Below are 26,026 nucleotides of genomic sequence, written 5' to 3' on the forward strand. Positions count from 1 at the left end.
GGCTGTCCTCTTCTTTATTCCATGGGGACCATCACTGTTCACTGCACACAAACTTCCTCCAGGTAGGATGGGTCAGGTACCTGCTGATAAGACTACACCCATATTGCTGTGCTGCCTTCCAGGAATTAAGTATAGAGGTCACCTAGCTGGAGTTTTGTGAACTCATAAACTACTCAGTCTCTTGGCCTACTCCCCTTAGGCATGGGTCTCACCTCTGTAGATCCCAAAGGGGTACCTGTATCCAGATTCCCAGTCCTTGGGAGCACTCAACACTGCAGCCCAGGCTGAAGTCAGGGGCCTTAGTCTATGCCCACCACTTTCACTTTAGCTATTTTGACCAAGATAAATCACCTAACCTTTCTAAGCTTCAGTTTCCAAATCTAAAAATGAGGGGCTTGAGCCCCTAAAGGTCCCTTCTCTTTTTAAAGATCCGGGATTCTATTTTTTTTTTACCTACCACTTTAAATTTCAAATAATGACAACAGCATCTGAAACCATCTTTCCTAAACTTCTCCCAAAGCCAGATGTTCCTGGCACTGAAGCAGGAGAAAAAAATAGTTTTTGAATAACCTAACATTTTTGTCTTTTAGAGCAAATGATCCTCTGGCCTTTTCAATTCCCCTTCCTCTACTGCTACCTCCTCATGAATCCTTAAAAGAATTTTTTTTAAGTAAACTGTCCACCCTTCCAGATTGGTCAGGATCTATCTTATACCAACATTATTTCCCATCAGTTATTTTTCCTATATAAAACCTCTCACTTTCATTCTGGCCACTGCACTCAACAGCCTTGATTGGTCCTTGTTTTGCAGGGAAGGTTATTAAATGCTCCGAGGAGGAGGAACAAAATGCTGAGAGACAGGGCCAGGGGACAAAGCATGCTGTCCTTGAGGGTGAGTTCTGGCCTAAATTTTCACACGGCGATGGGTTTGAAATGGCAGGAGTGAGAATTAAGCACAGAAAGAAGGGAGAATGCAGAGGAAAAGAGAAAAAGAGTGAAGGCACACATTGTTTGCTTTGAAAGCAGTTTTAGGCGAAGCCCGGGTGGCAGCTCATCAAGAATGTTCAGTTGGTTAAATGACTTCTGGAACTGGGACTTTCCTAAGAAGTCACACTGCAGTGAGAAGGCGGAGCTGGAACACCAATTCCTGTCCTTCAACAGCTCCCTGTGCAGCCGTCTGCGTAGCAAGCTGGTGAGATATTGGGCAGCCTCTCTAATGGTCCTCCACCCAGTTTCCAGGAGTCAGGATCATTCTGCGGGTCTCAAAAGCCTTTAAGGAAGACTAAATCTTTCCATAGCCTGCCTGGAAATCAAAGAAGATGCTCTAAACTGTCATTTAATAAATCGGTGATTTACTGAAAAAATAGTAACTCACTACCCAAGCCTCCAAATGAATCTATACATATAGTACACGAATAACTTTCTAGCCTGAAGTTAGCAGCCTATCCTAAATAATTGTAGGTTCCAAGATATCATCTAATGACTTTTAATTGAGGAAGCATATACCCTAAAGAATTTCCCCCTATTAAAATATACATTTGTTTATGTGTGTTTGTGTGCGTGCATGTGTGTAAACATGTACCCTACTATTAAAAAAAGACTCTGTTTTTAAGTGACACCAGGATTATAGACCAATACAATAAGTGAACCTAAAACATGACATGTTATTAAAATCCAGACATAAACAAAAGTAGAAAGCAAGCCTAGCCGGGAGACTGCCAAGATGGTGGAGTAGAAGGACACAAAGCTCACCCTCTTCCATGAATACACCAAAAATTACACCTATAGACTGAACAATTCACACAGAATACCTACTGAACTTTGGCAGAATAAAGAGAAGAAGATTCCTCACAAAAACAGGTAGCACGGAATAAAGGATAAAGGAAATTGGTGCAGGACCTGTCCTGTGGGGAGCAAGCAGCAAAAAAGGAAAAGCACACTCAGGGATGCCCCTCTCCAGCAGAGAGGTCAGCAAGGTCAGAAAGGGAGCTTCTGAGGCTCAGAGGAGAAAGCAGCAAGCCACTTGGCAGACAGAACTGAGAGAAGCCAACACAGAGAGTTCCTGTGGTCCCTAGCCTGAGACACAAGTTGGCAGGGGTGGGCCAAAACTGACTGCTGGAGCTCAGGATTCCGTGGACAAGCCTGGGGAGAGAGCTGGGGCCGACTGTGCAGAAACTATGAAGAGGAGCCAATTAAAATCAGAAAACTCAATTGATGAGATAAAAGCTGATCAAAAGCAGACTAGATAATGCAGGAAAACAAATAAGTGATTTAGAAGACAGAATAACAGAAATCACCCAATCAGAACAGCAGACAGAAAAGCAAATGAAAACCAATGAGAGCAATATAAGGGACGTATGGGATAATATAAAGGGTGCCAATCTACATATAATAGGTGTCCCAGAAAGAGAAGAAAGAGAAAAGAGGATTGAAAAGGTATTTGAATAAATCATGACTGAAAACTTCCCCAACCTAAAAAAGGAAACAGATATCCAAGTACAGGAAGCACAGAGGGTCCCAAACAAGAAGAACCCAAACAGACCTACACCAAGACATATTTTAATTAAGATGGCCCAGGTTAAAGATAAAGGAAAGATTCTAATGGCAGCAAGAAAAAAGCAAAGAGTTAGTTACAAGGGAACCCCCATAAAGCTTTCAGGTGATTTCTCTACACAAACACTGCTGGCCAAAAGGGAGTGGCAAGATGTATTCAAAGTCCTCAATGAGAAAAATCTGCAGCTTAGGATACTCTACCCAGCAAGATTATCCTTTAGAATAGAAGGAGAGATAAAAATTTCACAGACAAGCAAAAACTAAAAGAATTCAGCAATACTAAACCTATTCTAAAAGAAATATTGAAAGGTCTACTCTAAATAGAAAAGAAGCAGGAAGCTATAGAAAAAAGAAAACCATAACTGGAAATGCAATAACTACAATGTGCTGCAAGAGAATAAACATGAAGATGAAAAGAGGACATCAAAATCATAAAAAGTGGGAAAGGAGAGCAAGAAAATGTATATTTTCTTTTTGTTCTTCTTAAGATGTGTTTGAGCCTATATGACTACCAGTCTAAAGGAAACAGATACAGTAATGGGTTAACATACTTGAAAACAGAGTAACCACAAATCAAAAGCATACAATAGAGTTACAAAAACCAAAAAGAACCCAAGCTAATACAAAAGAAAATCACCAAACCACAAAAAGAAAAACAAAAAGGAAAAGAAAGGAACAAAGAAGAAATACCAAACAACTGGAAACCAAAGTTTAAAATAATAAACACACATCTATCAATAATTACCGCAAATGTCAATGGACTAAGTGCTTCAATCAAAAGACATAGAGTAGCAGACTGGATAATAAGACAAGAGCCTACAATACACTGCCTACAAGAGATCCACTTTAGGGTGAAGGACACACATAGATTGAAAGCGAGAGCATGGAAAAAAATGTTTCATGCAAATGGAAATGATGAGAAAGTAGAGGTAAGCAATACTCATATCAGACAAAACAGACTTTAAAACAAAGGCCATAAAAAAGATAAAGAAGGACACTATATGATGATCAAAGGAGCAATACAAGAAGAGGATATTACACTCATTAACATATATGCACCCAATATAGGAGCACCCAAATATGTAAAACAAATACTAACAGACAAAAAGGGAGAAATTGATGGGAACACAATAATTGCAGGAAACTTTAACACCCCACTAACATCATTGGACAGATCTTCCAGACAGAAAATCAATAAGGCAACAGAGATACTCAGTGACAATAGAATAGTTGGACTTGGTTGATATTTTTAGGACATTATACCTCCCCCAAACAGAATAGACATTCTTTTCAAGTGCACATGGAACATTCTCTAGGATATACCACATACTTGGACACAAAAGAAGCCTCAACAAATTTAAGAGGATAGAAATTATTTCAAGCATCTTTTCTGACCACCATGTCATGAAACTAGAAATCAACCACAGGGGGAAAAAAATGAGAAAAAAAAAAATGACTGTATGGAGACTAAATAACATGCTACTAAAAAACCAGTGGTTCAGCAATGAAATCAAAGAAGAAATTAAAAAATACTTTGAGACAAACAACAATGAAAACACAACCGCACACAAAATCTAAGGGATACAGCAAAAGCAGTCACAAGAGGGAAGTTTATAGCAATACAGGCCTTCCTCAAAAAACAAGAACAATCTCAAATAAACAACCTAACCTACCACCTAAAATAATTAGAAAAAGAAGAATAAACAAAACCAAAGTCAAGAGAAGGAAAGAAATAATGAAGATCAGAGAGGAAATGAATAAAATAGAGACTAAAAACACAACAGAAAAAAAGCAATCAAACCAATACCTGGTTTTTTGAAAGAGTAAACAAAATCAACAAACCTCGGCTAGGCCCACCAAGAAGAAAAGAGAGACAACACAAATAAACAAAATCAAAAAGGAAAATGGAGAAATTACAACCAACACCACAGAAATACAAAAAACTATAAGAGAATACTATGAACAATTATATGGCAACAAATTGGACAACCTGGAAGAAATGGACAAGTTTCTAGAAACATATAGTCCACCAAAACTGAATAGAGAAGAAATAGATCACTTGAACAGAATGATCACTAGAAATGAAATAGAATCAACAATAAAAAAACCTCCTTGCAATCAAAAGTCCACGATCAGATGGCTTCACTATGGAATTCTACCAAACATACAAAGAAGAACTCATACTGATCCTTCTCAAACTCTTCCAAAAGGTTGAAGAGAAGGGAATACTCCCAAACTCATACTGGGAAGCCACCATCACCCTGATACCAAAACCAGACAAAGACACTACCAAAAAAGAAAATTACAAGCCAGTATCACTGATGAACATAGATGTAAAAATCCTCAACAAAATATTAGCAAACAGAATCCAACAACACATAAAAAAGATCATACACTATGATCAAGTTGGATTCATCCCAGGGGCACAAGGATGGTTCAACAAACGCAAATCAATCAATATGATACACCACATCAACAAAAGAAAGGACAAAAATTACATGATCATCTCAATAGATGCAAAAAAAAGTATTTGATAATATTCAACACTCATTTATGCTAAAAACTCTTACCAAAAGTGGGTATAGAGAGAACATATCTCAACATAATAAAAACCATTTATGAGCATAATACTCAATGGTGAAAAGTTGAAAGCCTTCTCATTAAAATCTGGAACAAGACAAGGATGCCCACTCTCACCACTTCTGTTCAACATAGTGTTAGAAGTCCTAGCCATAGTAATCAGGCAAGAAACAGAAATAAAAGGGATCCAAATTGGAAGAGAAGAGGTAAAATTGTCACTATATGCAGATGGCATGATACTATATATAGAAAACCCTAAAGGCACCACACAAAAACTACTAGAGCTGATAAAAGAATTCAGCAAGGTAGCAGGATACAAGGTTAACATATAGAAATCAGTTGCATTTTTTTACACTAACAAAATATCAGAAAAAGAAAATAAAGAAACAATCTCTTTTAAAATCACATCCAAAACAATAACATATTAGAAACAATAACATACTTAGGAATAAACCTGACCAAATCTGACTTATTCACAGGAAACTATAAAACATTGATTAAAGAAATTAAAGATGACTTAAAGAGATGGAAAGACACCCCATGCTCTTGGATTAGAAGAATTAATATTGTTAAAATGGCTGTACTATCCAGAGCAATCTACAGATTTAGTGTGATCTCTATTAAATTACCCAGAACATTTTTCATAGAACTAGAACAAACAATCCTAAATTTTATATGGAATCATAAAAGACCCAGAATTGCCCAAGCAATACTGAAGAAAAAGGATGAAGCTGGAGGAATAACCCTCCCAGACTTCAGACAATCCTGCAAAGCTACAGTAATGAAAACGGTGTGGTATTGGCACAAAAACAGACATACGGATCAATGGAATAGAACAGAGAGCCCAGAAATAAACCCACAGACTTATAGTCAATTAATCTTCAACAAAGGAGGTAAGAATATACATTGGGGAAAAGATGGTCTCTTCAGCAAGTGGTGTTGGGAAAGCTGGACAGATGCATGTAAATCAATGAGTTAGAATACTCCCTCACACCATACACAAAAATAAACTCAAAATGACTTAAAGAATTAATATAAGACAAAACACTATATACCTCCTAGAAGAAAAATAGGCAAAACATTTTCTGACATAAATCTTAGCAATGTTCTCCTAGGGCAGTCTATCCAAGCTTTAGAAATAAAAGCAAAAATAAACAAATAGGACCTAATGAAACTTACCAGCTTTTGCACAGTAAAGGAAACCATAAGCAAAATAAAATGACAACCTATGGAATGGGAGAAAATATTTGCAAATGATGTAACTGACAAGGCTTAATTTCCAGAATATATAAACAGCTCATACAATTTAAGAACACCACCACCAAAAATCCCAAACAACCCAATCCAAAAATAGGCAGAAGACCTAAACAAGCAATTCTCCAATGAAGACATACAAACGGTCAATAGGCACATGAAAAAAATGCTCAATATTGCTAATTATCAAAAAATGCAAATCAAAGCTATAATGAGGTATCACCTCAAACCAGTCAGAATTGACATCATTCAAACATTCACAAATGATAGATGCTGGAGAGCGTGTGGAGAAAAGGGAACACTCCTACACTGTTGGTGGGAATGTTGTTTGGTGCAGCCATTACTTTCTAACTGACGAAGAAATGGAGGGAAATTGAAATGGTGGAGTGAAGAATCAGTCAGGCGCACAAGCAATCCCTTTCCTGATCATAGTGATAGTTCATTTAGAAGTCAGCACCTCCACACAGAAGCCCCTCACAGCATGTGCCCGCCTGCCAACCACAACTTCCCTACTAGTTCCTTCCTGAAAATCTGAATCTAAACAAACACTGTGGCAATGCCCCAGAAGAGTCCCACTGTTCTTGCTCCTTTTCCTGGGATAACAGCCCAAGTCCTCTTTGGGTCCTTATTCCCCAGAAGCAAAATAGAACATTCTATCTGAGGTATGCATGAAGGAAAATGATAATGATCTTGTAATCTGAGGTACCTTCAAGCCTGTGGGTTTGGGGCAGAGGGGAGAAGAAGACATAATTACTGGATGATGCTCAGAAAGTATGTTTATTCCTGCATGGAGTCTAGTTTTAGTCAATAGAATTGAGGATGAGGCTTTTTCCTGAAGTTTACCCCAAAAAAGTGTAAATTATGGAAGGCATAAAAAGCTTACCCCAAGCTCTTCTCTTTCTTTTCCTTCCCTTCAACTATGTCAGTTCTCAAACACCAAACCACTTATAAACTGAAAATAACTGAGATTTTGTGTAGCACTTCAGAGTCAAGATAAAAATATTGTTGGGAAGAAAAAAAAACCATATTATTGAAACACATGCTCTTTCCCAAGGGTATAGATCACAGGAGGCAGCTGGCTCCTAGTAGATGTTGTGAACATGAGAACCTACACATGCAATACTTAAGAAATCTATGGCTCTCTTAAAAACATAAAGAAAGAAAGAAAGAAAAAAAAAACACCTACACTGTTGGTGGGAATGTAATTTGGTGCAGCCACTATGGAAAACAGTATGGAGGTTCCTTAAAAAACTAAAAATAAACTTATCATACGATCCAGCAATCCCAGTCCTAGGCACATTTCTGGGGAAAACTAATTTGAAAAGATACATGCATCCCAGTGTTCACAGCAGCACTATCTACAATTGTCAAGACATGGAAACAATCTAAATTTCCATTAACAGATGACTGGATAAAGAAGCTGTGGTATATATACACAATGGAATACTACTCGGCCATAAAAAAAGAATGAAATATTGCCATTTGCAGCAACATGAATAGACCTAGACTTATTATACCAAGTGAAGTCAGACAGAGAAAGGCAAATACCATGTGATATCACTTATATGTGGAATCTAAAATATGACACAAAGGAACTTACTTACAAAATAGAAACAGACTCACAGACATAGAAAATAAACTTATGATTACCAAAGGGAAAGTGCAGGGGAGGGATAAATTAGGAGTTTGGGATTAACAGAATCAAACTACCGTATATAAACTAGACAAACAAGGTCCTACTGTATAGCAGGGAATGATACTCAATATTCTGTAACAAACCATAAAGGAAAAAAATTTGAAAAAGAATATTCCATATATGTGTAACTGAATTACTTTGCTGTACATCAGAAACTCACAAAATATTATAAAATCAACTATACCTCAATAAAAAAATAAATGAATAAGAAAAAAAAATCTATGGTTCCCTAAATATATAAAATAAGTAGAAAATTCCTATAACTTAGCAACTAAAAACCAAATAACCTCCTTTAAAAATGGGCAAGGGACTTGAACTGACATTTCTCCAAAGAAAATATATAAGAACCAACAGGCATTGTAAAAAGATGCTCAATATCACTAATTGTTAGAAAAATGCAAATCAAAACTATGGGATATCACCTTACACCTGTTAGGATGACTGCTATGAAAAATAAAAAACAAAAAATAGCAAGTATTAGCTAGGCTGTGGAGCAACTGGAACTCTTGGGCACTGTTGATGGGAATGTAAAATGATGCAGCTCCTATGGAAAACAGTATGGCAATTCCTCAAAAAATTAAAAATAGAATTACCATATGATCCACCAATGCCACTTTTGGGTATGTATACAAAAGAAGGGAAAGCAGGGTCTCAAAGAGATATTTGTACACCATGTTCATAGCAGCATTACTGACAACAGCCAAAGGTGGAAGAAACCCCAGTGCCATCATAGATGAATGGATCAAGAAAATGTGGTATATACATATAATGGACTATTATTCTGCCCTCAAAAGGAAGGAAATTTTTAACACATGCTACACCATGGGTGAACCTTGAGGACACTATGCTAAGTGGAATAAAGCAGTCACAAGAATTCAAATACTGAAGGATTCCACTTAGATGAGGTACTGAGAATAGTCAAACTCACAGAAACAGAAAGTAGAATGTGGTTGCCAGGGGCTGGGGGGAGGGGAAATGGGGAGCTGTTGTTTCACAGCTATAGAGTTTCCATTTTGCAAGATGAAAAAGTTCTGGAGATTAGTTGTACAACAGTGTGAATATATTTAATACTACTAAACTACACACTTAAGAGTTAAAGATGGTAAATTTTATATGTATTTCACCACAGGTTAAAAAAACAAACCTATGGCTCCCAGTATGGTGGCAATGGCAATAATATCTTACACACGCCCCAGAATTTCTCCCCAGGAAGCCCAGGGAGCTCACCTACAGACTTGCTGATGCCAACTTAAAAAGATGACCAAGGGTGAATTCGATTGTAAAGGCTGCACTCATCAGAGTTTTATTTTTTATTTTCTTTTTCTCTACTAGCATGTATATATTGTCTCTCTCACCATTTCATCCCTCTGAAACCCAGACCACCCAAACATCAGTGGATGCTGATTCTGAAGTGTTACTCCTTATTATCCGGGACTCTGAGGCTTGCCTGTATGTCAGGGTCCAAGAGGAGAGGGATTTGTGAAGTCAGCGCCCTTCCTCTTCTCATTCGGAGAATTCAGTAACATGCCCATGTAGTCCCTCCCCACAAAATTCAGCACTTTCTCTCCAGATAAAAGGTGACCACTCATCTCATTCTACTTTTGACCTTCACACTGAACTGGCCGGACTTCCTGTCTAAGAAGCACACAAGGGATTAATACTCCAGGTGCTCTCCACCATCTGACATGATCCACCACCTTATGCCATTCGCAGTCCTCCTTCTTTTCAGAACGACTTCCAGGTTTGGGGATCAGAGGCACTGCATAATAATAGCACTTTATAATCCTCTTCTTGTACCTCAAACACAAAGGAACACAGCGAAGCGGGGAAGCTGGAGAAATGGCTGGGGAGGGAACAGATGTCTCCAGAAGAAAGGGAAACAGCTTGGGGAAGGATGCAATTCTCAAAAAAACGTCATATCCATCTGGAAAGCCCTTTTCTACTGTGAGCAGAACACAAAAATCCCTGAACAACAAACCTTTATGACCAATTAAAAAATCAAAACAAAACTGAAAGAAGAGATCCTTCTAGGGATGTCCAGCCACCGCTACGCTTGTAAGCCTCTGTCTGGAGCTCAGGGGCACTCCTGGGGCCACGTGCCAGAGACCTGCCCACCACAGTTCCCCTCTGCGTGTCTCCTCCAGGCACTTATTTGTACAAAGGGCTCCAAATACCAATAAAGTCGAATCTCCCCTTTACCCACCACCCCCGGTGGAAACATGGGCTGCCTCTGTCAGAGCTAGTGCTGGGTTTCTGAAACCACTTGGGTTGAGACAGCTTCGTTGCCATCTTCTTGCACAACGTGGTATTTAAAAATGAAAAAAATGTGGTGATCTGAGCACATCATCAACAATGACCCTTCTTTTGCCTCATAGTTTTGGTTACTTTGCATTCCTGGGATATAAACAACACGTGGGTCCACTAATCCCTCACCCCCTCCTGTCGTTCTGTTTTTCAGCACAGACACTTTATAGAACACTCTGGGCTGGAACCAAGAAGACAGGAAACAAGAAACTCCCAGACCCGGGCTCCTCTCTGCCTCTCTCTCCCTGCCTCTGTTCACATGAAAGCACAGCCACAGAAGGAGTCTAGTTTGTTTTCAAATCGTCCAGAAAAAAGACTCAGCAACCTCTCCGGCTAGCCTGTTCTAGTACTTAGTAACAGTCCAAGGAAGTAGTAACTTCCTTCCTCTAACTCAGATTTGAGACATTTTCCTTTTTCATTTAGGTCTGAAGGTGGCAGGTCTTTGTGTAAGAGCCTTTTAATGAAGTTCTTTCTCAAACTGTCCCTCGCGGGCCACAAGATGAATCATCCTGAGCCCTCTAGCTGTTTCAGGCTCTAATTTCCAAACGCTTTAATCATCTCTCGAGACTCTCTAGGCTCTTCTCTAGACTCTGCAAGTCTTCCTTTCTAGAGGAAGCACAGGCTACAGACACAAAGCTCTAGTGACAATCAGACCTCATGGCTTCTTTCTGCCCTGCACATGACAGCCCCAGGCTGTGCTGGCTTCTTCAACCCTGGGAGAGGGGCAGGCAGGGGACTTCCTCAGCTCACATTCAAAGTGCTCACACCCCTCTACTCCCATTCCCCATGTTCGTAAAAGAAGAGAAATTTTTTAAAAAGAAGAAGGAAGGAAGGAAGGAAGAGGGCAGAAAAAAAAAAAAAAAAAGAAAGAAAAGAAAAGGGAACTTGAGAATTTATAAAGATATGAGAACTTACTGTAACAGGAAATACAAGCCAAAAGATTGGTTTTGCCAGAGAAAAAGTGCATAAAAATAACAAACTTCTGTGCGTTTGTCCACACAATATTGCTGTGTTTCCTACCACCCTCTGAACACCCTGCATCTGGCAAACACAAGCTGCAAGGTCCCATTTAGGATTTATTCTAATAGGTAAACACAAAGAGAGGCTTAGCTGAATTCCATGAAATAGGTAATTTAATTACCATCTGAAGGTTTGTATTTTAAGGTACAGAAGTTCTGAACAGGGAAGCAAGAGCTTCTGAGAATTTCATTTTCATAATAATGGCTCGATGTTTGTTCCTCTAACAGCGTGTGGCTCCCAGCTACACCCTGGCTTTTACAGTCAAAGCCAGAGATATTTCTTCACATTACAAAAAGAGTTAAAGCCAGTTTAAGGAAAGGGCATCTATCAGGTATTTTAAAGTGGCTATGAAAGAATTTTAAGGGGGGGGGGGGAGCACTAACCTGTGTTGTTTTAATCCGCTGAAAACGACCAAGTTCTCAAGTTCCCCTGATGTCTTGTGGCCAGTTTCCTGTAAGTGTTGCATGTGACATTATACTTCCTCACTGCACCTTCTCTGACTCGCGCAAGGAGCGGTCAGAGGCATGTGATAAGATTGTCTCCCTGCCTGCTTCACGCTGAGCTAACCATGTGTCTGAAGAAATGGCTGTGTCCCTGCAGGGGTTTCCCAGCTGGTTTCAGGCATCCTTAGGGTGCAGGTAAAGAGGAGAGAAGCCTGGAGGTGGTGGGGGAGGAGGCAGGTGACAAGTATTGTCTGAGCTCCTGGCTCTTCTGATTCCACAAGGAGGGAGGGGGAGAAAGGAGAGACAGATTCTTGAGCCCCAGGGCCGCCCATCTTGGGGAAGGGGCAGCAGCTGAGAAGGGTGGACAGCTTGCTGCAGAGCCTGGAGCTTGGGTGCTGTCCTGTCACCAGGACAGACCTGGTGCTACGACCCTTGGGGACCACTGAGGAAGGGTGGCCGTGGTGCTGTGCCCAGGGTGTCCCCAGGATCCTCTCTGGAGAGTGCCACCAGGGAGGAGCACACGAGAGCCTGGCTCCTGCAGCAACAAGGGCCACTCACCCTGAGCTTCCTGGGACAGTCTCAAGTTCACATCCAGTCTAGCCAGCCCTGCTGTCAGACGGTGTGCCCCAATGCTGGGTTGAGCAAACAAAGCCAGTCCTCTGCCTCCCAGGGCTAAATAACTGGCAGGCATCCTCCCACCCCCAACCCCATGGCCAAGCTGGTCTCCAGCCTTCTGGTTTCCCTGAAAGGGCTGACATTGTCTTCCTGTGTGCAGGCTGGTTAGGGGTTCCTGGTGGCATGTGAGCCCTGGCCGTGGGGGACTCTGATGCTGGTCTGGCTCCAGGGAGAGTGGCTGACGTGGCCCCTCTGTGCCCTCAACACGGGGGAGGACTGGAGAAGATGTCATCTCGGGCTTTCTTGTTCCTGTGGTCAGTGCCCTCCTTTTTCCTTTTGTAATTCCTCTAGCTCTCTGGGGGTCCAGCACACTGGAATCTATGGATGTAGGAACTGGTGTGTGGGAGTAAAATGATGTCCTGGATAGAAGAGAATATTCTGCAATTTGTACAACTTGACTCAGTGCAGAAACCCCAAGGTTGTTTCTCTCTGGCTACCCTGGCTTAATTCTTTTTTAAAAAATGCTTTTAAAGGGATTTTTTTGTTGTTGTTGTTTTTTAGAAAGGTAACTGTAGACAAGCTCACTGTTCCAAGTCTTGAAAATATTACCCTATAATTCCCCAAAGAAGTTTTCCATGTGAGAACACCGAGTAAGGAAATGAATCCTGAGAGTCAGGACTTTGGACAACACTAAAACTCTGAAGTCTCACCACATGATTGCATTTCTGGCTTTGAAAACACGCATAACTGTTTTACCATTTTGACAGCTGATGGCTGGTTTTGTGATTGAACTGTTGAGTTAGGTTAGCCAGTTGAGTTACGATGGCTATAGGCACGGCATTCACTTTAAAATAGGCATAATGGTAAAACTTTGCCATCTTGGAAAAACAAAATACTCCCTTGGTGATAAATAATAATGAGTCCATTTGAATGTATTTAGAAGTGTCACATTCTGGGCTAAGCTGCCAGTTCCATTTTTTTTCAGCTAAACAGTTACATATGTTCTACTTAAGCCATGCTCTGTGTGGAATTTTTAAAGGTCTCAACAAAATGCTTTACAGCTTTCCTTTAAAGCCCCTAATCTGGCCTCTTGTCCATGATTTTTTTTTTCTGTCTGGGCATTAGAAGAATTTTAGTAGACTTTATTTTTTAGAACAGTTGTAGATTTATAGAAAAACTGAGAAGATAATAGAGTTTCTACCCATTCTGCACCGTTTCCCCACTATAAAATCTTACATTTAGTATGACAGGTAAGTAACAATTGATAAGTCAATATCGATACATTATTATTAACTAAAGGTCATAGAGCATTTAGATTTCCTTAGTTTTTCCCTAATGTCCGTTTTCTGTTCCAGGATCCCATCCAAGACACCACATTATGTTTAGTCATCAGGTCTCCTTAGGTTCCTCTTGGCTGTGACAGTGTCTCAGACTTTCCCTGGTTTTGATTATCTTGACAATTATCAGGAGGACTGTCAGGTATTTTGTAGTGTGTCCCACAGGGATTTGTGGGATATTTTTCTCATGATACGACTGAGGTAATGGGTTATTTGGAGGCAGACCACCAAGAATAAGTGCCATGTGAATCACATCACATCAAGCATATATGCTATCACCATAATGGGAATACTGTTGATGCTGGCCCCAATCCCCTGAAAGGGTATTTGTCAGGTTTCTCACAGGAAGGGTCTCCTCACCCTCGTCCATACTGCACACTTTGGAAGGTAAAGCCTGAAAATGAAGGATCTATAGAAATTACTTTGAAGTCTTCTGCACAAAAGATTGATCCCTTCGCTCCATTTAACAATTTTTTCATTTATTTACATCAGTATGGCCTCACAGATATTTTACACTTTCAGTTGTAATTCAGCACAATTTTAGTCATTTTGTTGCTCAGATTGTTCTCCCTTCGGCTGATGGGAGCCCTTTCAGTTGGTTCCTCTGCTCCTTTGACATTCTCCTATCAATATTTTGGTTTTTGGGGTTTTCATTTTTGAGCTCTTCATTATTTTCTGACCCTACGAGATGCTCGGCTCACCATGGATACTACCTCCCTGTTTGTCTGTGACTTTTTCTGTCTTGACAAGAGAATGAAAGAAAACCTACGGACCTGAGAAAACTTTTATTTGCCTTTAATTTTCACTAGTTCTGCCCCATGTATTAGTAAACATTTAAAAAATTGCTTTTATAAAATTAGTCCTATCTTCTACCAGCAAAAAACCACCAAATCACCAATTGAGTGAAATTCTGCATTTCCTTAATTCTGAGATGCATGTTTGTGTTGACACCGTTTTTTTCCTTCATATTCTAACATTTTTGGAACCAAAATATACATTTAATATCGTGTCCTTCCCTCTACCTCCTTACCTGTCATAAATTTGATGGTGTACCTTATAGTTGATGGCATCTTGGGGATGGAGCAAGTAGAGCTGTCAATCAGCTCTTGTTTGGACCACAAACATCATTTAACTACTCTCACCGATTCTTCCCCCCTACTGAACAAATATTCTGACTAACGTGGTTCAATGTGTAGCACCTGCAGATTTTTAACTACTCCCGGACACATCCTAACTATCCCTCAAACCACAAGTCCTCAACAAGCTTTAAGTTCCTTTCCAATTTTTTTATGGGTTTACTATCTGACTCCTTTATTGTTTACCATGTCTCTTTTCCAAGGTCTCAGAATTCATCATCATGCCTGAGGAGCCTAGTGCTGACACTACAGAGGTCCAAGAATGATGTTTCACTCTTACTGATGAGAAGTAAAAGTGCTTACTGGTCAGGAGCAGACCCAGGGAAGCCATCCGATGACAGAAAGGCAAAACTGGCCATTCCTTTCCCCCTGGCCAGAATTCAGGAAATACTACTGCTTTGGGAGTGCCATGCTTTACAGATTTTTTTCTTTTAATGGAGACCTGTCACCCAATCTCCATGGGTATATTTCACGAACAGTCACAGATGAAATGCCCAATCTTTTCACCCAGGTAGGTAGAACTTGGGTACTCTAAACACTATTTTCTGTCCTACTCCTGTGAAAAATGCACTAAGATACTGATGGTACCTGATCATCTAACCAGCATCCAGAAGAGACTGGAAGAGATGCCACAATGACTCTTTTTGGCAGCCCTTACCACATGCACGAAGTCATCCCTTGGTATCTGCAGGGATTGGTTCCAGCACTAACCCCCTACACCAAAATCGGAGGACACTCAAGTCCCTTACAGTTGGCCCTGTGTATCTGTATATCTGTGGTTCCACATTGCTGGATACAGGGGGCCTGGTATACTTCGATTTAATTCTCACAGCAATACTATGAGGGAAGTACTGTGACTCCCAGATTAAGTAGCAAGTCAGAGAGGCTAAGTAACCTGACCAGAGGCCCTTGATAATTTGGAGCCAGAGACTCAGAGCCTAATGCTACTCTTTGCTGTAGATGGTTTACCATCTATAACTCACAAATGGGCACACTGAAAACAGTCCTATTGTCTAGTTATTTTTTGCACACGCTTTTCACCTCAATCAAACCTCAGTGACAATGAGGACAGGAAGATTGTCTTCTGTCCCATTAACTCAGCTTTCCAGCCTCATTCCAGCAGCCTTTCCCGTTAACTCTGCACTTTGGTCTTACTGCCAATCTAATTTTTTTCTTATTAGAAAAATTTCCCAATTTAACTTAATTCATAATTTAACTTCATAATTTCCTTCCCCCTACTTTGTTGTTTTATTTTTTCATTTATTAGCTTCTTAAATTATAAGCTTATTTTATTTCTTTTCAGTCCTTTAAATGAAAGGTTTAACTTTGCATCTAACTGTATTTTTAGTCCAATCCCACACTTCAATGCATTGTATTCTCATTGTGAATTTTAAAATGGTCTCTGGTTGCAGTAGTGATTTCCTGTTTGATCTAACAATTATTTGAAAGGATCATGTTTTAGTTTCCAAGTGCTTGGATGAAGGTGGGGGCAGGAGCCATCTTGCGTTAACTCTCAATGCTCCATTAACTGTTATATGTGTCCAGTGCATCTACTTTCTGGTTAGTTTAAAAGTTTCTTTGTGGTCTAGCATTTCATCAATTTTTGTAAACGAGCCATGGTCTTTTCAAAAAAACTATGTATGTTTCCTATTTACTGGGTTAGGTTAATAATGATAACTATGCTACTCAGATCTTCTGTTCCTACTTTTATCTCCTTGATCAAATTCTGAAAGCATTTTGTTAGTCTCCCACTATGATTATGTAAAATTTTGTGTTTTTAAATTTTAAATTTATTTATATTTTTATTTGTATTATTTTGCTTGTGTTTTTAACAGATTTTGCTTTATTTAATTCAGTGCTAAATGTCTGGTACACAAAATTTCTCATTAATTGAATCTTCTTGTTTGATATATATCTGTTCTTTTATGTCTCATTCAATATTTCTTTTTACATTTAATCCTGTACTTTTTAGAATTAATATTACCATCCCTATGTTTGTTTAGTTCGTTAGAACTCACCAACCTATTCCTGTATTTTCTTCCTTTCTGTGTAATTTTGATATACAAAGACTCCTAAAAACAGCACTTAGCTAGATTAACTTTTTAATCAATCCAAGAGTTACTGATTTTAATAGAGGAATTTAACCTAGTCACATTTAGTGTTATATGTTTATCTTATTCCTGCTATTTTATCGTATGTTTTCTGTTATATTGTTTTCTTCTTTTTTTTTCCCCCTTTCCTTGACCTTTGCTGATTGACCATGGTTTTTATTATTGTAGTACCCTTTACCCCTGGGTTCTCTGTGTGTTTCAATATCTAACAGTTTAGAAATCTTACCTATACTTTTTTCTAAAGATCAAATACATGTGACCTTTCTTGGTGGACATCAGAGAACTGCATAGTAGGACCCTGTTAATTGGTAAGGTCAGTCCATTACTTTGGGAAATTTAATGGTAGATTCATGTTAATAACAACAATAAATTTTGTGTGTGTATATGGAAATGACATTATAAACCTTCTAAAAGAGTATGTGGCCAAGTCTCCATTCACTTCCCTGCCCCATCTACAGTGACGACTGGCTATAGCTCTCACAAATCATGTGGGTAAGAGTAGGGTAGTAGGGAAGTCAAGACCCTAGTGGCTGGCACATAGCCACGAACATCCTGAGGAATGCTTCTGCGAATTTTGGACTCTGAGACATGCAGGCACTCTGGAGATCTGTAGAAGTACCTGTAGAAGGGAAGCTGTCAGGGTGAGTTTCTTGCTACCTGCCTTCCCATCACTAGACGTCATCATCAGTGGAGAAATCTATTCGAGAATTAGGTAAGAGTGCAACAGTAAGATCACAAGAATGTAAACATACCCTCTAAAGAGCTGGGGAATTCAAATGAGAAAATAATGTTGCCAGACCTGCTTAGAGGCTAGAATTCTGAGTTTCTTAGTGTCTAGTTAAGAAAGCACAGTAATCAACAAAAAACCAACCTTACTTTCCCTTAAAAAGAAAGCTTCCACCTTCTTAAAGTTTTGATATCAGAGCAGGGGCAATGGGGAAAATTCTGGCCACAAAATACCTAATTAGGTATTGTTTGCATGTGTTTCTATATGTATATGTGTTTGAATAAAGGTTAACACTAAAATTCCATTTTTAATTTTTCATGGAGAATCCCAAGGTAGTAGGAAGGACAGAGTAGGGATAAAGGTGTAGTTTGAAGACCTGTCATCAACTCTCAATTTACTGGACTGAGATTCTGGTTTGGACCACAAAAAGGAGGTAATTAAATACCTTAAAAGAGTGTTTCTGTTCTGACATATTTTAAAAATTAATTTAGCCGCATAAACATTTCTATGAAGTAAATCTTTTTAAAATCATTCTCATAATGCAAAAGGGCAGACTAAGGGATTCCAAGAGTTGGAGGGATTTGTTCAAACAAGTAAGTGATAGAACTGGGATTTAAATCCAAAGCTTTGGACAAAGGTCCAGCGTCATTTTCAATATACACCAAAACCATCTCAGAGAAAGCTAAACCACGCACACCACATGCATGTGTACAGAGAGGAATGGTAGTGAGGCACACACCCTTGGCAGTCAGCGCTTCACAATGTAGGTCAAACAGTCCAGTTGGACCCCAGAGCAATTGTTCCTACACTGACCCTGGGGGATTTTTGGAGCATTATGTCATGCCAAAGACCTTCCTCATTAGCAATCATGCAAAAAGACACCATGCACCAGGTTTCTGAGCCCTTGGAACAGCTAAAAAGAAGATGAAAGGTCAAGAAAGTTCTCTTGCTGATGCACTGCACTCTGGTACATTGGTTTATGCCATTGTAATGTAATCTAAGCCAGAATCATCAGGCCCTCCGGCCAGCTTTCTCTAAAGCCAGAGCCCTACCTAGCGCAGTCATTCTTCTTTGGCATCCTGCAGGGCCTGATGCCGACAACCAAACTGGCCCCCTCCAATCTCATGCAGTTTAATTCCAAATAACTAGGCCCCTCACTCATTTTTGCTGTTGATCAAAACATTGAAAGGACATGGCAAATTCTCTTGATCATAAAAAGACTGTCTATGGGCACACAGAAAGCCTTGCCAATCACCCATGATGAGTTTTAAGAAGCCTCATAAATACAGAATTCCAGAGGTAGTAGACAGTATTGAGAACCAAGGTGCCCTTGCATAACTATTGCTCCTTTCTTTTAGGCTAAATAGAGAAAAGAATACAAGGCAATGTAAACAATTCAAAAGTGAACCGAGGGCACTGGGAGAGATCATGAGCGAGCATTATGCAGACCTGTGGCTCTGACTCAGGATCTGTGTTTTCCTCACACATACATGTAACATGGGACCAAGAGAACAGCTAGCTAAACTACCTGTTTGCACAATCTTCCTACTCAGATGCATCCCTCCTTTCCACATTTAAAAGCACACAGAACAGGGCAGAATTGGTAAACAAGCTCATGTCACTCCTAAAAGGAAGGACTCTGAAATCAAACTACCTGGGTTCAAATCCCAGACCCAGCATTTACTAGTTGCAGTGAACTACTTTATTTTTGGGGGCCCAGTTTACTGGTCTGTAACACGGCGATAATTTTCTGAGTATTGACTGTGGTGCTGCATTCTAAGAGCTTAGCCAGTACAGTGCATAAATGGTGGCTACTGTTACTGTTAGTAGGTGGAAATTTTATTACTTGGAAATTCTATATTAGAATTTCTCACAAGAAATGCAATCAGAGTCAAGCAATGGGCTTTATTTCTGAGAGTGCTGGGCATGCAGGAAATAAAAGATATTCAGAAATTGGGGCAGAAGGGCTACAGGTCCTCCAGTCATCCTAGAGAGGCACGGTCCAGCTAGGAAGTAGAACAGGAAATCTGTATGGATACTTCGAGCCTGGAAGTCGTATAGCATTTATGCTTCTAGATTTGGAAGAGCTGGATGTACTTATGTCTGATGAAAAAACAAGGAGGAAAATGGTTTGTGAATTATATCTCCATTAATTTTTTTTAAATGAGGAACGTTACACAGCCAGTGAAAAACTATGTGGATGAGAAAGACAGAGAGGTCTAGCAGTGGCCATAGGTGCAGGTAGGGGAATGGATGGCTACATAGAATTTTGGAGAAAATGTGTACGTGGTGTCTAGCATAAAACCCTTAAGCCATGTCTTTTAGAAAAACTCAGATTAAAGAGATGTTACTCTTCAAGGCTTTCTAATGTTTTCGTTGAATGAGACTCCAAGCCGAATCTGGACCATGTGGGGGTCAGAGAATATTTAGGTTATAACTAGACTGTGGGTCATATCCAGCTGAGCAAAATCAAACCCAAACACATGTGTTTATCACATATTTTCTGGATTATGATTTGGATTTTGAAGTGACTGCAGACAGGCTTAATTACATGATCCTATAAATGAGGTAAACTTTCAAAGAATCAACATCTCTCAAGATTTTATTAATTACTCACAGTTATTTTGAATGAGTAACATGACATTTTATATATCATTACCTATTATTTTCTTTGCTTTCAAGTAACTTCTAGAAATAGAGTTGGTGCTCTGGGAGGTACCTAAAATAAAACAAGGAGTTACTTGCTAAATTACTGTTGCATATCTCTCAGTGATATACTATACTTACTGCACGGACAGTAACATAACATCCACCAATTAACTTCCAAGGACAAATTTATGTACAAGAATGATGAAACATCTCTGTATCTAGTAACAGAAGTGTGCTTATTGGAATATATTCCCTGAACATTTTATATAAACTGCATTTTAACCTCCAGGGCACTGTGGGTCATTAATAACACTGATGGAAGTGGAGCAGAATGGGAGTTAATGGAATATTACAATGAGCTGATTATAGGTTTTGTTTTAATAAATTATACTTCCTTTATTATTGGAAAACTACCACTGCGAACCATAAAATCCATCAAAATATGCTGGAATTTTTAGTAACTAGACTTTATAGGTGTGAAGACTTCCTAAGCAACAGGAATATGCAGGGGAGTTAAGTTGTGACAAGTTGTGTGCTACTAAATGCATAACTAAACGTATAAGTCCAGCTTCAAAATAATTCATTTAGCTTCATTAAAGACGAGGATTTAAGGTTACAAAAACAAAAACAAACAAAGCAAAGCACCATCACCACACCACCACCATTCTGGGTTGTCTTTAACGATAAACTGTCTTGCTATCCAATTTGCTATCCAAATTGTTAAAAAAAAAAAAAAAAATCCAGAAACCCACAACCAAACTGTGCTAATATGGTGGACGGACACATCTTGGGATTATGTTTCTCATTTGCGCAGTTGCATACCAGGCATATTTTACTTATATAAATCCAACTCTTTAGGCTTGAGAGAGAAGCTAATAGGCACAGTGACAGCCACTTCACTCAACATTCTGTACAGTGAGTGTGCCCCAAAGTGTCCTGAGACGACAGACGTGAGTCTGCGGTTGTCACTGGCATGCCACACTGGGTTTAATGCCAGTCTTTACAGACACGTATTTTTCACATGCCAAGGCTCATAAATGGCAGCCAGCCACTTTATCTGGAGGTCAACTAAGGAAATAACGATCAAGAGTAATTCCGAATAGAGGCAGTTTCTACCGTAGTCACAGTTGTAAACCCTAACTTCACTGAACTGCACTGGACCAGATACGTCTTTATCTCAACATGGTTCCCCCATCCTGACGACGGCAGCTCAGAAACTGCTGTTGCGGTGACTGTAAGGCTCTGTTATAAACCACCTTCCCTTCTTGGCGGTCCCACCCTCATGTTCTCTTCATGCCAAGCTGATGAAGTAAAAATCCAAGACATTTAAAATCAATCAATCACTCAATCAATCAATCAAACCCTTTCATTGTTGTCCAGTACATATGACAGTTTCATGTCTCTCTAAAGGAGACAGGAAGTCTGGAATTATTGGCCCTTTTCAAGGAAAAGAGGAGTGGGGAGGCACACCCAGAGGTGAGTGACTATCTTAACACAAGGGAATGTGCTAACGACATGCTTCCCACCAGAGTCAGCTTTACCATCCCTTACAAAAATCTGGAATAATACGTAGCAAAACAAATTACTTTCCACCTATCAGCACATCTCTGAAGCAAAGACTGACACTTAACGGCAATAAGCAGGTCAGAGAGAGGTGTTCTGTCTCCTGTGATGCCATTCTTGGCCTTGGTTCAGAGTCAGCCTCTTCCTTCCAGACCTTCCTAGTAGAGCCACGCCCCCTCGCTCCGTTGGACCAGCCTCCACTACACTACTTCTTACCAGTTCATCTGGGGAGTAGGGGAGAGAAAGTCCTTGGCACTTTGCAGGCGTTTACTAAATGAATGAAAGATTACTGCCTCCCAACAACAAAGAACAGAGGAAATTCCTCATTCTCAAATCCATAGTCTAGTTCACAGTTTTATTTTTTTTTAAGTGGACCATACATGGCCCACCCCGTGTATGCACAAAGTATAAGAGCTTCAAAATAAAAAATGCTTATTCCAATCCTAAATTAAGCTGCCTAGTAATTTATAGGCCTTAAGACAAAACTGGATATAAAACTCCCTTTGTCCTTCCTTCTACAATCTCCTGTACCAGTGTTTCTTGGCCATTCTACTTACACTGAATCATAATGCCATCTTGATGGCTCTTCTCAAAAGGATGATATCTCCTTAGCTTTTCAGTTCTGTTTGTAGGATTAAACACAAACAGTACATCGCCCACCAATATTTTAACAGAGAGACAGATATCCAAACAAGACAGAAAGTCTTTGACAAATAGAAAGCAACCAACCTATCTTCAGTCATACCTGTGCTAGTGACCTTTGTTCTGGTTCAGTGGGCCCATGGGCTCTCTTCAGAAGGATGGGCAGTGAAAAATGGCCAAGCAAGTGTCCACCAGGAGAACTTGTGTGTGATGGCCACACAGTGCAGGTGAAACTACCACCATGGCGAACTTACAAGTTTAGGGACAGCCTGACTGACTGGCATCGCATGTGCTATGGCTTTGCCACCCCAATCTAGGAGAAAAAAGGAGCTGACCTTCTTTGCTGCTGGCTAGGCTGAAAAGGCAGCAATTGGAAAGAATAATGATTTCTTCACACAGCCTCTCAGAAGAGATCTGCCCTATGAACCGCCATGTTCTGATTTTCAAAATTCAGACTGAACTATGTGTTCATAAAAAGACCACTAAACTGATTCCAAATGCAAATACTAAGACTGTTATTAAATTTAGCTGCTTCTCACTAGCTACCTCAGGCCCTAATAGCCTAATTTTCCTGTATATGCTCAGATTGCTTTGTAAATGCTCTTAATAGCACAAACTATTAGCACTACCCATTAACCTAAAATAATTATGACATCAAGTGCTTATGGGTATCAACAGTGTTATCTTTTAAAAAAAAAAACAACACTAAGCGCTTTTTAATGCATTGCCTAATTCCTCATCATTGAAGAAAGCTGTTATTTCTCTTTTTTTAACATTTTTTATTGATTTCTAATAATTTTACAATGTTGTGTCAAATTCCAGTGTAGAGCACAATTTTTCAGTTATACACGAACATATATATATTCATTGTCACATTTTTTCTCTGTGAGCTACCATAGATCTTGTATATATTTCCCTGTGCTATACAGTATAATCTTGTTTATCTATTCTACATTTTGAAATCCCAGTCTATCCCTTCCCATCCCCCACCCCCTTGGCAGCCACAAGTTTGTAGTCTATGTCTATGAGTCTGTTTCTGTTTTGTATTTATGTTTTGTTTGTTTGTTTGTTTTTTGTTTTTTATTTTAGATTCCACATATAAGCAATCTCATATGGTAATTTTCTTTCTCTTTCTGGCTTACTTCACTTAGAATGACATTCTCCAGGAGCATCCATGTTGCTGCAAATGGCGTTATGTTGTTGGTTTTTATGGCTGAATAGTATTCCATTGTATAAATATACCACAGCTTCTTTATCCAATCATCTGTTGATGGACATTTAGACTGTTTCCATGTTTTGGCTATTGTAAACAGTGCTGCTATGAACATTGGGGTGCAGGTGTCATTTTGGAGTAGGGTTCCTGCTGGATATATGCCCAGGAGTGGGATTCCTGGGTCATAGGGTAAGTCTATTCCTAGTCTTTTGAGGAATCTCCATACTGTTTTCCACAGTGGCTGCACCAAACTACATTCCCACCAGCAGTGTAGGAGGGTTCCCTTTTCTCCCCAGCCTCTCCAGCATTTCTCATTTGTGGATTTTTGAATGATGGCCATTCTGACTGGTGTGAGGTGATACCTCATTGTAGTTTTGATTTGCATTTCTCTGATGATTAGTGATATTGAGCATTTTTTCATGTGCCTATTGATCATTTGTATGTCTTCCTTGGAAAATTGCTTGTTTAGGTCTTCTGCCTATTTTTGGATTGGGTTGTTTGTTTTTTTCTTATTAAGTTGTATGAGCTGCTTATATATTCTGGAGATCAAGCCTTTGTCGGTTTCATTTGCAAAAATTTTCTCCCATTCCGTAGGTTGTCTTTTTGTTTTACTTATGGTTTCCTTTGCTGTGCAGAAGCTTGTAAGTTTTATTAGGTCCCATTTATTTATTTTTGCTTTTATTTCTATTGCTTGAGTAGACTGTTCTAGGAGAACATTTTTGAGATGTATGACAGATAATGTTTTGCCTATATTTTCTTCTAGGAGGTTTATTGTATCTTGTCTTATGTTTAAGTCTTTGATCCATTTTGAGTTTATTTTTGTGTATGGTGTAAGGGAGTGTTCTAGCTTTATTGCTTTATATGCTGCTGTCTGGTTTTCCCAACACCATTTGCAGAAAGCTGTTATTTCTACTGCAGAGGTGGTAACATGGATTCACTGCTAAATGAAACAAACGACAGTAACATACTCTTCCAAGCAAACTACAAAGTTGCAGAAGAGCTTGGTGTGTCACCTATTATTGGGTCTCAGTTCAATACATATCTGTTAACTGATTAGCTAAGTCTACCATTTTTATCTTGTACAGAAAAAACTTAGCAACAATATAGTACATTTTGATGGGATCAGGTGGTTCTTACAGTCAAGATATTATAAACACAATGATGTGACATGGTGACCATACAAGATATACAACCAGGCCATCTTGTTGGGTGAGTGCTCCAGTCATCTACTGCTGTGTAACAAAGGAGCCCAAAACTCAGCTTCATAAAACCAACATTTCATTATCCTCATGGATTCTGTGGGTCAGGTATTTGGAATGTCATGATGGAGACAATTCTTCTCTGTTCCGTAACATCTGTGGTCTTAGTTGGGGTCATTGATAAACTGGGTACTAGAAGATTGGGGCTGGAGAATCCACTTCCATAATGGTTTCTTCATTTATGTCTGATGCAAGACTGGGAAGGCTAAAGGATGAGCTCGCCCAAGACTGTGGACCACAGCACTAACATCTGGCCTTTCCAGCATCTAGTCGGACTTCTTACTTGGTGGCTTGAGTCTCCAAAAGCAAGTATTCCCAAAAAGTAAGGCAGAAGTATGGTCTTTTATGATCTAGTGTTGAATGTTTCATGGGGCTGCTTCTGTTTTACTCTTGGTCAAAGCAGTCACAATTCCCTTCCTCTACCAGAGTCAAAGGAAGAGGACATTGACCTGCCTCTCACTGGGAGAAGTGTCAACATATTTGTAGCCATGATTTCAAATACCTACAGTGAATTTTCAGTTTCCTGGTGTCTGGTGCATCAAGTTCAAGTTGAGCTTGAACTTTTGTTAGTAAGCATGTGTGTTTTCAGAATATCAACCATAATGGCTGCAATTATATTTCTGGATTATCAGCTTCTGAGTTGTGAGAAAGGCAATATAATGTCTACATGGTTGTTAGGTAAATATTAATTTGGAATAACAATAAAGTAAACAACTGACAGATTTGTTGGTATGTTTTGCCTTTAATTTTATCAAAATTACTCAGTTGGGCCAAAAAAATTTTCCCCTATCTCCATTAAGGCTGTATAGCAATAAGATGCCCCAAGTTAAATTAAAACACTTAAGGAAACTTAGGGAAAACCAATTTAACTTTATAGAATTAACTATTCAGCTTGAGGTGGCAAACTCAAACTTCCGTCAGAGC

The 26,026-nt window shown here is 39.4% G+C and overlaps 1 protein-coding gene across 2 annotated transcripts in view; it reads right to left on the reverse strand.

Annotated features, from left to right (window-relative positions):
* The window catches only part of WIPF1 (WAS/WASL interacting protein family member 1), a 117,200-nt gene that overhangs the window by 63,327 nt on the left and 27,847 nt on the right, over positions 1-26,026 (reverse strand). The window contains exon 1 of one of the 2 annotated variants that reach the window (XM_032479719.1): positions 11,791-12,269. The exons of the other annotated variant lie outside the window; for it this stretch is intronic. The gene's annotated coding sequence lies outside the window, so the exon portion shown is untranslated. Of the gene's footprint in view, positions 1-11,790; positions 12,270-26,026 lie in introns of those variants that run through there. 2 annotated transcript variants of the gene reach the window in all.

The sequence above is a fragment of the Camelus ferus genome, chromosome 5 (assembly GCF_009834535.1).
Source record: "Camelus ferus isolate YT-003-E chromosome 5, BCGSAC_Cfer_1.0, whole genome shotgun sequence".
NCBI lineage: Eukaryota > Metazoa > Chordata > Mammalia > Artiodactyla > Camelidae > Camelus > Camelus ferus.